Below are 9157 nucleotides of genomic sequence, written 5' to 3' on the forward strand. Positions count from 1 at the left end.
TAAGTTGGTGTTCAATCATAATGCTGTTTAAGGTCATTGGAGACTTCTGTAAGTGTCCATGCACCACAAATAAAGGTGCTATAAATCTCCATATCTGTATTCTCTGTTTTTATTTATTTATGAGACAGGGTCTTGCCCTGTTGCCCAGGGTGAAGTACAGTGGTATGACCTCAGCTCACTGCAACCTCTGCCTTCCGGGTTCAAGCAATTCTTGTGCCTCGGCCTCCCAAGTAGGTGGGACTACAGGCATGTGCCACTGTGACCAGCTAATTTTTGGATTTTTAGTAGAGACGGAGTTTCCCCATGTTGGCCAGGCTGTTCTCCATCTCCTAGCCTCAAGTGACCCTCCTGCCTCGGCCTCCCAAAGTGCTGGGATTACAGGCACGAACCAGTGCACCTGGACTATTGTCTGTTTTTAGATGGCCTATTTGAATTATGTCTGAATATGTTACACATGCAGCCTAATCAAATTTGTTTTCGTTTTCTTTAGTTTTGAGACAGGGTCTCACATTGCTCAGGCTGGAGTGCAGTGGCAACATCACAGCTCACTCCAGCCTTGACCTCCCTGGGCTCAGGTGATCCTACCACCTCAGTCTCCCAAGTAGCTAGGACTATAGGCATGCACCACCATGACCAGCATATTTTGTATTTTTTGTAGAGATGGGGTCTCACTATGTTGGCCCAGGCTAACTTTGTTTCCCTAAATGTAGATATTAGAAAATGTGGGATTTGTTTTCATTGATTGTGAAAGTGCAAGTCCTTCTCTATGTTGTTGCTGACTCCTGACAATGCTTTAAAACTCCCAGTGTGTAAAGCATGAATTTCCCTGAAATACTTTGCTTCTGCATTTTCTATTCTCTTAAAAGAAAGATCTACTGCTTCTAGGTTAGTACTGCTTTTACATCAGCCAGATAGATCATTTCAGCCTGAGTTATTTGATTGCAGCTGACATCAAGGTAGCATAGGCTACTAGGCTACTGTTCAGATACAGTGAGTCACACATAAATGTTTTATACTACAGTTTTTTATATCATGCTTATACATGTGTAGCTGAATAAGGCAGTGATTTTCTTTCAACATATGGCCTAGGTGGGCTGTGGACTCTTCCTGTTTGCCATACTGCATAGATCAGTTTAGGTTTATTCCCTTAATTGCTTTGTTTTGAGTTAGTACTGTAGCAAATGCTATCACACTTTACATTCCCAGATCACAGTAACACAGACCTACTTTCTCTAAGGATGAATTAATTTGCAGCATTGCAGCAAAAAATATTCCACTCTTATTTTTAATCTTGTTTCCAGTCATTCTTAGGTATTTCAGAGTTGTGTTCTTATTTAGTGCTTTGCCAATCAGTTCTCCACCTTGGCTGACTGCAGTGGCTCATGCCTGTGATTCCAGCACTTTGAGAGGCTGAGGCAGGTGGATCTTTGTGAGGCTGAGGCAGGTAGATTACCTGAGGTCAGGAGTTCGAAACCAGCCTAGCCAACAAGGTGAAACCCTGTCTCTACTAAAAATACAAAAATTAGCCAGGGGTGGTGGCACATGCCTGTAATCCCAGCTACTCGGGAGGCTGAGGCAGGAGAATCGCTTAAACCTGGGAGGCGGAGGTTGCAGTGAACCAAGATTGCACCACTACACTCCAGGATGGTCAACAGAGCAAAACTCTGTCTCAAAAAAATAAAAATATAAATATAATTCTCCACCATCAGGTCCAATATCATCAAACATAAGATTTAAGCAAATAAGACTAAGTTATTTCGAAGCAGTTTTACACTTTAGTATGTGCCAACATCACTTATGAGTTTACATCTAACATCCAAACGAATAATACATAATTGATTCTTAAACAAAAAAGAACTAAGATCATGGAGTGGCACTATCATGGTTCACTGCAGCCTTGAGCTCCTGGGCTCAAGTGATCCTCCTTGCCTTGGCACCCCGAATTCCTGAGATTACAGGCATAAGCCACTGCACCCAGGCTAGTTAACGATTTAAAATTCTAGAAAGAATCCAAAAATCTTCATCTGTTAATCATTTTACTGGCAGTAAGTAATTATTAACAGTAATATTTAATGTGCTTTTTTCTTTAAGTTGTGCCCATTGGGGCCAATGCCAAAGTTGTGTGGCCGGAATGGGGGCCACAGGGGATGAATGAGCCAGGGCAGAGACAGCATCCTACCAGCTGTTCCATGTACTCCTCTCACCCCACAGCAACAGCAGCTGTGCCACCATGCAATGTTGAAACTTATTTTTTCTTTTTTTTGAGACAGGGTCTCACTCTGCAGCCCAGGGTGGAGTGCAGTAGCATGACCATGGCTCACTGCAGCTTCGACCTCTCCCGTTGAAGTGATCCTCCCAGCTCAGCATCCCAAGAAGCTAGGACTATAGGTGCACACCACCACTCCCAGCTGTGTTTTTTGTGTGTTTGTTTGTTTGTTTGTTTTTGTTTTGTTTTGTTTTTTAGCAATGAGGTCCCACTGCATTGTCTAGGCTGGTCTTGAATTTCTGGGTTCAAGTGATCCTCCCACCCTGGCTTCCCAAAGTACTGGAATTACAGGCATGAGCCACCATACTCAGCCCTGAAAGATTTTTTAAACAGAATTTACAATATCCTTCACAATAATGTTAGATATTTCACTTTAGACAGAATAATGGCCTTGCAAAAAAAAAATTGTTTTGATTCCGTAAATTGGATGAAAAAACTCTACTACTGAAATTAACAGATTTTCTATTTTAAGCATCTAATAACACTGACAAAACAACAACAACAACAAAAAACAGCCACCATTTAAGTGTTTGCAAAGCCTTTCCTTCTGCTAATGGAATCAACACATTAATAGCTATTGCTCCACTTTTCATAAGTGCACAAATAAAGTTTCAATAAAACCGAGCAAGGCCTGGCGTAGTGGTTCACACCTATAATTCCAGCACTTTGGAAGGCTGAGGTGGGCAGAACACCTGAGGTCAGGAGTTCAAGACCAGCCTGGCCAACATGGTGAAACTCCGTCTCTACTAAAAATACGAAAATTAGCCAGGCATGGTGGCATATGCCTGTAATCCCAACTACTTGGGAAGCTGAAGCAGGAGAATCATTTGAACTTGGGAGGCAGAGGTTGCAGTGAGCCAAGATCATGCCATTGCACTCCAACCTGGGCAGCAAGAGGGAAATTTCATCTCAAAAACCAACAAACAAATAAACAAACAAAACAAACAAGTAAAGTTAATTGAAACATTTATCCCTTCTAATCCAAAAGTGTGCTTCACAAAGTCATATGTAAATAGGTTTCTGTATTTTCATACTTAAAATTTTTGTCTCTGGGCACAGTCTTGTAAAATTAAGTACTCACTTTTAAAGTAGAGGCCAGTGTTTCTTTAATTGATTTGTTTCTTCCGGATTTTCAGTAGTCAGTGATATTACTATGGTTCCTATAGTAAATGTAAATAGTGGCAAACATGCTGTTCAGATAACACTTCCACCATTAATGTTCTTAAGAAACGAAAGCACAGTAATTTTTCATTAAATATGTATGTTATGGGTTGAATTAGGCTCCACCCCACCCCCACAAATATGTATATTAAAGTCCTAGCAACAGTACGGCAGAATGTGATCTTATTTGGGAATAGGGTCATTTTAGGCTTAATTATTTAAGTGAGGTAATACTGGAGTAGAGTGCCCCTCTAATCCAATATGACAGTGTCCTTATAAAAAGGAGGAAATTTGGACACAGACATGAACACAAGGGAAATGCCATGTGAAAATAATGGCAGAGAATTTTGCAAGACATGGAATGCCAAAGTTTGCTAGCAATTCACCAGAAGCTAGGGTAGAAGCATGGAACAGATTCTCTTTCACAGCCCTCAGAAGGAAGCAATCCCACAGACACTTTGACTTTGAACTTCCAGCCTCAAAATTGTGAGACAATGGGTTAATGTTCTGTAAGCCACTCACATTGTGGGTACTTTGTTATAGCAACCTTAACAGACTAATACAGTGTGCTTATACTATTTTTCAGTACATATTGTTAAAAGGGCTTATTATAAAATAAAAATGCATTACCACTCAACATTATAACTAAGTCATTTTATATGTGAATTGTGCAATGAATGACAAAATATAGTAGTAAAAATTCCCAGCTGGGCACAGTAGCTCAACACTGTAATCCCAGCACTTTGGGAGGCTGAGGCTGGCAGATTACCTGAGGTAGGGAGTTCAAGACCAGCCTGACCAACATGGAGAAGTCCTGTCTCTACTAAAAATACAAAGTTAGCTAGGCATGGTGGTGCATGCCTGTAATCCCAGCAACTCGGGAAGCTGAGGCAGGAGAATCACTTGAACCTGGGAGGTGGAGGTTGCAGTGAGCCGAGATTGAGCCATTGCACTCCAGCCTGGCCAAGAAGAGCAAAATTATGTATCAAAAAATTATTCCCAAACTTCTCGATACACTTTTATAGCAGTACTGTGCCTGCATGTATCTCATGGACTTCCAACCAGCAATTTATTATATTTCTCACTCATCTCCAGGGACTGGCAGACTGGTGGATATGTGCATCTTGCAAGCTAAAATACATGCCAGGCACAACTGGCTGATAAACGAAGTGGGTGGAAGAAAGAGATGTGTTAATTAATTATTTCACTCATTGCCACCTGAGACCAAATTCAGCTGACCCTCACCACTCATGTCCAAGTGAACTTTTCTGTATTCACAGATTCTTTGAAAGGCTATCTTCAAAATGGAATATAAGTTATTCTATGTCTGGAAAGGGCTGGGGAAAGAGTGATGACCTGATCATATTTAAGATTTAACATGTGTTTAGCTGAAGTCTCTGTTTGCTGCACTTAGTCTCACATACTACTAGAACAGACCGTGACAGCAGCTGGAAGCTTACCAAAATAATCTCAAATTATTAAAATTATCTATTGCATTATAATATTTTATTTAAAATGGTAATTATACTTTCTTTAAAATGAAAAATCCAGGATGATGCTAAAGTGAACAGGCAGTAGGATATGTGGTCACTATTTTTTTTTTGAGACACAGTCTTACTCTGTCACCCAGGCTGGAGTGCAGAGATGCAGTCATGGCTCACTGGAGCCTTGATCTCCTAGGCTTAGGTGATCCTCCCACCTCAGCCTCCAAGTAGCTGAAACTACAAGTCTGTGCCACCACAGATGTCTAATTTTTGTATTTTTTGTATATATGTTGTTTTGTCATGTTACCCAGGCTGGTCTCGAACTCTTGGGCTAAAGTCATTTGCCCACCTCAGCCTCCCACAGTGCTGGGATTACAGAGGTGAGCCACTACGTTCCGCTTGTGGTCACGTATTACGTAAAGCTTTGTGGTAGATTGTTTCCATAATGGTTCCAAGTGAATTATGCTACCTTGTATCTATACCAGTGGTACCTCTAGTACATTTGACCCACAGAACCATTTTTTTAACCAAAATTTATTGGTAATGCAAATAAACCACTATTATGTTTAGGCTCTATATAGGCATGAGTCCCCTGTTACTGACTTTACCTAAAATACAGCAAGCTTTTCTAATTTATGGACTCAATTGGTTGTTTTCTTTTACTTTTTCTGTTTCTCTCCACAATGTTTTCCTCAGTTACATCTTTGAATTTTGTTTCTGTTCCCATTGTTCTCATTTGCTCCCCGGGCAATCCTATACTTATTAAATTGGATTCTTTTTTTTTACTCTTCTCCATCTTCATCATCTCCTCTTTCACTATTGTATCTGTTTTTGTGACTTTTTTTTTTTTTTTGAGTCTGAGTTTCACTCTTGTTGCCCAGGCTGGAGTGCAATGGCACCACTTCAGCTCACTGCAACTTCTGCCTTCTGGGTTCAAATGGTTTTCCTGCCTCAGCCTCCTGAGTAGCTGGAATTACAGGCGTGTGCCACCATGCCTTAAGATGGGGTTTTTCCATGTCGGTCAGGCTGCTCTTGAACTCCCGACCTCAGGTGATCTTGGTCTCCCCCCGACACCTGCCTGCCGATTTCTGCCTCCCAAAGTGTTGAGATTACAGGCATGAGCCACCACAGTCAGCCGTAGCTTTTTCTTTTCTTTTCTTCACTACTTTCACAGTTAACTTACAAATAACAAATATAAAAGATACTTAGGTCCCACCCCCAGAGATTCCAATTTAATATTCTGGAGTGTGGCCCAAGCAGTTTTTTTTTAATTGCAGTAAAATATACATGGCATACAATTTGTCATTTTAGCCTCTTTTAAGTGTGCAACAAAGTGGCATTAAATACATTTACATTGTTGGCAACCATCACCAGCATCTATTTCCAGACATTTTTTCATCTTCCAAGCAGATAATTTTTAACAACTCCCTCTTTGAAACATGTATGAAAAATGGTTCTCAGATATAATCATAAAATAAAATGAATCATAATAATGACCAGAAAAGAAACATAGTAAAAATGTTATTCTATTTAACTTTTATACAATCATGCCAGTAAAAAATAAAGAGAAAATATATACTAAAAAGCATAATGACTTATTTAATGGCTTTTCTGTCTGCCTAACAATTTGAACTTTGACCCTTGGTTCAAGCAATCCCCCTACCTCAGCCTCCCAAAGTGCTGGAATTACAGGTGTGAGTCACTAGCTTCATTAGAAGTGCCTAGCTTCATTTCTAATTTAGAATCTACTGTATAAACTCAGTAATAGGTAGTGCTACTGGGATTGGAGACAGGAATCAGGATCCAAAGGAGCCCAATTTATTCATAAATGTTGCAAATGTAATCTTGAAACCAACACAGGTAGCTGAGTCTATGTGTGTTGGAGGCAACTATATCATTGGAAGTTCTCTGAATTAGCTATCATTTAGAATAAAATGTTTATTTAAAAAGTAATAAAAATTTGGCTGAACATAGCTGTATTTCAATAAATATTTATAAAATTAAGCAGTGGTCTAAATTTGTCCTGTAGACTATAGTTTGCAGAACCTAGTCTCCATAATAGGCAGTATAGACATCTTCAAGACCATAAAACAATACCAGTTTTCTCACTAATTTGTTTTGAAAAATATAGTTTTTTCCATAAAAATTGTACTTAGGTTTTGAAAATGTAGCTTTTTTTAAATATAAACATCATATTTCTGTTAATATGTAGAGGTTTCTAATTATCATTTTTAAACAAGTTAATCAACATTTTTAAGTCTCAACTTTAATTTCTGATACAATTATAATTGATAGATAAAAGCCACATAACCAAAAACTGTTTGAGAGCTTCAGTAATTTTTAGGAGTGTAAATGGGATCTTGGTACCAAAACATTTGAAAACTACTGGTTTATAGGCAGGAGACATGAGAAGCAACCAGTAAATGAGACAGTGGAGGAGTGCTCCATTGAGGAAGGAGGAAAACTGGAAGTGGGATATCCTGGAAACCTACTGAACAAATTGTTTCAAGGAAGAGAGTGTGAGACTAACTGTGTCAACTGATAACGGCATTATCAAAATGCTAATGGTATGAAGAGCCAGGCCCAGTGGCTCACACCTGTAATTCCAGCACTTTGGGAGGCCAAGGAGGGAGGATTGCTTAAACCCAGGAGTTCAAGACCAGTCTGAGAAACATAGCAAGACCTCATCTCTGTTAAATAATTTATAAAATTAGCTTGGTGTTGTGGTACACCCCTGTGGCCCCAGTACTTGGGAGGATAGCTGGGTCCCAGGAGGTCAAGGCTACAGTCATAATTGCCCCACTTCACTCCAGATACTGGTCTCAAAAAAAAATGCTAATGATAAGGAACCAGTAGCCTGGGAAATGTTGAGCTTCAAGAGACAGAAGGACTAATCACTGGCTGTAGGACACTGAAGAAGAGGAAGGCACCCAGGACACTTGTCTTAGTCATTCGAGTAGTGCACGCCTTTGCTGAGGGTGAGAATACCTCATCTACTGGCAAAGAGGACTGACTAATCAGAATTTATGGACTCAAGGTCCCTAGGTTCATCAGGGTCTTGGCACATGTCCCCATTCCAACTTATAGAATCTCATTCTTCCCCAGTCAATTTCTTCTTCTTCTTTTTTTTTTTTTGAGATGGAGTTTCACTCTTGTTACCCAGGCTGGAGTGCAATGGCGTGATCTCGGCTCACTGCAACCTCCGCCTCCTGGGTTCAGGCAATTCTCCTGCCTCAGCCTCCTGAGTAGCTGGGATTACAGGCACGCGCCACCATGCCCAGCTAATTTTTTGTATTTTTTGTAGAGACAGGGTTTCACCATGTTGACCAGGATGGTCTCGATCTCTTGACCTCGTGATCCACCCGCCTCGGCCTCCCAAACTGGTGGGATTACAAACTTGAGCCACTGTACCTGGCCTTCCCAGTCAATTTCTATACTTTGGCAGTAGGTACCCTACACTTTCAGAAATAAGGCTGTCCTTTACAGCACACCTAGAAGCTCTTAGGTCATTTATGCTGTGCTTGACCTGGGAATTTAAATTCCTGAGCTCATAATTTTCTTTCATTACTTTATCGAGTGGCATTAATAGCAACCAATGAACATCATTATATTTTTCAGTTTTACAAAAATGTTTGAAACTATCATATACAGAGTTACTTACCTCCTCACCTCTTGTAAGGGGTTGATTAGTAGTATCCAATGCAGATATTTTGCATATTTCTAAAAACAGTTGTCAATAGAGACTATCAGTGCTTTCTTTACTACTGGAAATGAGATCCTTCACATTTTTTTGTTGTTGTTGTTAATCAATGAGACCTTGTTATGTTGCTCCGGTTGGCCTTGAACTCATAGCCTCGCCTCATTAAGCACCAGGACAACTGGCCGGAGCCACCGCGGCTCCCTGATCCTTCACATTTTTAGATCTAATCAGATTAAAGAGCCAGTTCTAGAAATCCCAAAAACAATTCAGAAAACTCATTTTAAAAATTCTGTTTCTCTAGAATCACTCTTGTTACCAAAATCTGTATTAGTATTTGAGACCGAGTTTAGTATTTGAGAACTAAGGTTCTCTAGAGAATTACAACTAATAGGATACATAGAAAGATAGATATATGAGAGGATTTATTATGGGAATTGGCTCATGTGATTATGGAGGACAAAAGGTAGTATGATACAGTTTTGCAAGCTGGAGAAACAAGAAAGCTAATATTGCAACTCAGTCTGAATCTAAAAGCCTGAGAATCAG

At 39.9% G+C, this 9157-nt stretch overlaps 1 pseudogene; it reads right to left on the bottom strand.

Moving 5' to 3' along the window:
* Window positions 1–307: 307 nt before the first annotated feature.
* LOC118144487 (leucine-rich repeat-containing protein 34-like) lies at window positions 308–5716 on the bottom strand (annotated as a pseudogene).
* Window positions 5717–9157: the final 3441 nt, after the last annotated feature.

Source organism: Callithrix jacchus, chromosome 9 (genome assembly GCF_049354715.1).
Source record: "Callithrix jacchus isolate 240 chromosome 9, calJac240_pri, whole genome shotgun sequence".
Taxonomy (NCBI): Eukaryota; Metazoa; Chordata; class Mammalia; order Primates; family Cebidae; genus Callithrix; species Callithrix jacchus.